Source organism: Portunus trituberculatus, chromosome 6, assembly GCF_017591435.1.
Source record: "Portunus trituberculatus isolate SZX2019 chromosome 6, ASM1759143v1, whole genome shotgun sequence".
Classification (NCBI taxonomy): Eukaryota; Metazoa; Arthropoda; class Malacostraca; order Decapoda; family Portunidae; genus Portunus; species Portunus trituberculatus.
Genome location: NC_059260.1, coordinates 3,275,409 through 3,278,888, shown reverse-complemented (window position 1 = coordinate 3,278,888; position 3,480 = coordinate 3,275,409). Strand labels below are relative to the sequence as shown.

General features: G+C 43.5%; 1 long non-coding RNA gene across 3 annotated transcripts in view; it reads right to left on the bottom strand.

The window, feature by feature from the left end:
• Positions 1-2,810, bottom strand: part of LOC123517574 — a 21,090-nt gene extending 18,280 nt beyond the window's left edge. For 2 of the 3 annotated variants that reach the window (XR_006678493.1, XR_006678494.1), the window contains exon 1: positions 2,610-2,809. This is a non-coding gene — a long non-coding RNA (uncharacterized LOC123517574). Of the gene's footprint in view, positions 1-2,609 lie in introns of all 3 variants that reach the window. The other variant, XR_006678495.1, reaches the window with a different exon arrangement.
• Positions 2,811-3,480: the final 670 nt, after the last annotated feature.

Here is a 3,480-nt window from a genome sequence, read left to right as displayed (position 1 = left end):
ATGGCTGGAGAAAAGGAAGAAAAACGTGAGCAGAGAGAGAGAGAGAGAGAGAGAGAGAGAGAGAGAGAGAAAGGGGGGTGCAAGTAAGGCGGCCGGTATGAAAAGGGAGCAATTCATATTCTCTCTCTCTCTCTCTCTCTCTCTCTCTCTCTCTCTCTCTCTCTCTCTCTCTCTCATTATTATTCTTTTGCTCCCGTTCAGTTTTCTTTATTTTCTCTTTTTCCTTCCTTTCTGATTTCTGTCCTTCCTTCATGCACGTGCTTCCTCCTCCTCCTCCTCCTCCTCCTCCTCCTCCTCCTCTTTCTCCTTTTTTTCTTTGAATCATCTATTTTTCCTCTCATTCTTTTCCTTTTTCCTCTTTTTCCCTCTCTCTCACTTCCTCCTCTTTGCCTTTTTTTTCTATTTATCTATCTTTTTCTCTTCTTACTACAGTTTGTTTCTTTTCTTCCTATTCTTTTCTCTTCCCAGTCTCTTTTCCTCTCTTCCTCATCCACCTCCTTTCTTTTATTCAATTTCTCATTTTTTTTCTTCTCCTGTTTTTTCTTCCTCTCTTTTATTGCTTATCTTACTCTTCCTCTTTTCCCTCTTCCTCCTCCTTTATCTGGGTGGTGTGCCTTATCAGCGATAGAGATGAGGAGGAGGAGGAGGAGGAGGAGGAGCAACTAATGGGGAGAGGGAAGGGATTCGTAGGGGAGAAGGGAGGAGGGGAGGAGGGGATTGGATGAGAGGGAGACGGGGTGCAAGAGCCAGCAAACATTACATAGAAAACCAAACAATGAAAAGGGAGACTAAAGTAAACATTGTCTTTCACCACAGTTTTGCTCCCCACCGCCGCTACTGCCTCTTCCTCCTTCTCCATATTTTCTCCTACTTTCTTACACCTCCTCCTCCTATCTACGCTACAAATAACGCAATAACAACGGCAATAACAGCAACAACGACGACGGATTGATAGCCCATGCACATTCCCGCTTCCCCAACTTCACGCCACACACACACACACACACACACACACACACTTGTCCACCAACTGCTGCTTGCTTATGCCCACATCAGCCCAGTAGTGTGCTCATTTACACCTGGGAATAATGCTAAGGACGATGAATATTGACGAGGAGACACACTGGGGGGCAGGAGGATGTCGCTTTCATGACGTCACTCATACATAAACACTTCTCACACCGTTACATCATTACCACCGGTGAAAATTTGACGTCATACTATCCTTGCAGGAATAAACACACATCACTGCACTCACTTATATCCACCATTGTGTCATTTTGATGTGATAAAACAACAAATGAGACAAGATGGCGGCCCGGTTAGCCTCTCCCCCTGTCTCACCACCGCCACCCCCGATTACGAGGCCCGTCCCCCAACGCCTCAATTATTTTTCCCAGCTCCATTATTCGGAGTTTGTATTAAGTTTTTAGGGTTTCTACAAGTATCCCGTTGCCTTTTAAGTGTTTTCCGCGCCTTTGTTCGGTAAATATAAGGCGTTTAGTGGTGTTTTATGGGCCAAGTTTGAGTCGTTTCAACGGTCAACATTTTTCATTTCCCACTTCGAGATTTTTTATTTCAAGCGATAACTGGGCCTTTATGGTATCAATGAATCGTTTATACTCTTTTAAGTGTGAAATCAACCTATTGACTGAAATATGTGGATCCTGAAATGGTGTTTAGTCCCGTTATACGTATTTTTATATTTTGTATTTTATTTGTTTACGTTTCTGTTTCACGGTCTAACTCGTTGTAGAATGCCTTAAAAGAAAGCTCAGACTCTGTAGAATGTGTTGAAATATTTGCCAAGTGAAAATGGCTGGACTTTGCAAGAGTTTTTAATGAGTTTAGATTTTGATGCTTTTTTTTTACATAAATATTTTTCATTCGCTCACTTCTGGTTCTAGCTAACTGTTGGATGCCTGAGAAGAGAGTTTATATTGTCTAATATTTTTCGATATACGCAAGGAGACGAAATGGCTGGATGTTCAAGTAGTTTTAAAAGTGAGAATATTTTTATATTTTTACCATACATCATTTTAGACATATTTTAAATATTAGTTAAGCAGATGATGTTTTGATATTGTGGATATTAGTTAAAGTATGTAATAAGTCATAAAATAACAATCATTCGGCCATGGCTTCGTTTTTTCTATAAGTCGATTTTAAAATCAGTTCCGTTACGAACGTAAAATCACCAACCGTCGCCAGCCCGCCCGCTCGGCCGGCAAGGGTTGTGACGTCATCAAGTGGGCGGAGCTGGCCCTGCTGTCGTCTGCTGGCTGTGTTTGGCTAATATTTGGCACACTTAGCATTGTTTTCTCGCCACTAGTGTCACTAAATGGAGCCACATGACTATGCTTGGCTATCAGATGTTCAGATACAACTGTCATTGGCAGGTTTTGGTGTGATGAAGGCTTAAATGAGGCACAATGGTGGTGGTGGCGGCGGTCTCCACCTCTCACTAGCGTCACTTGACCGTCCTTGTGGGCGACACGGAATTATCACAACGAATAACACTATCACAGACACCGTCTACTGCAAGAAGACACTGTGCTAACTCCCCTAGCTGGACAAGTGTTGGGTAGGTGGGCGGGTTGATCACTTACCAATATTACAGTGTTGTTGGCCGTCATTACCAGCAGCTCCTGGCTTTCCCAGCCAGGCACCAAGGCCAAGCTTGCATCACCATACACACACGGGCAGCCGCGGCCTGATCAGCGTAAATCCATGTTAAAATAAGGTAACATCAGGCAGCAGCACACAGCCGCCCTTCTAACACTCCTTGTCCAAAGTTTCTGATTGACAGGGCGCCTTTTCTCCCTCCTCGGATGCGCGCGCTGGCCAAGGTGGGACACAATACCCACAATGCATCAGCTCGTACTCAGCTTCCACTATATCATTGATACGCTAATACAAAATTAGATATAGTAACATGTTAAACTAAATGATAAGTCATAATCATTATAATTGTCAATGTGTCCACTTGTGTGTCAAAAAGATTTGTAAGAGAGAGAGAAACACTACCCACGTCCCACACTACCTCTTCACCTGTGACCTGCCCCCTATTATTTAACTAGTACTAGGCTATTACCTCTTCCGACACCTCTCTCCTCCCCCCAGCATGGCAAATCTCCTCCCTGCCTCGCTCCCTTCTGCCTGTCCTCTCGTCTCTTCCTCCTTGAGTTGGGTAAGTAAAGGAGGAGTAGGCGGGGAAGGGAGGGAGGAGTATTGCCCGAAGATGTCTATGAAGAGGAATAACGTAAACACAACCATCAACAAAAAGGAAAATAGTTACAGTTATGGAATTGAATATATGTGTAAATGGTTCAGTTGTGAATGACGCTGGAGGGGAGATGGTCACCTGGAAAGTCATCTAGAGTTATGATATTGTCTATTGTGTCACCATCTATGTGTGTGTGTGTGTGTGTGTGTGTGGGGAACACGGTTAATTTTTCTTGTGTGTTTGATACAGAAAAT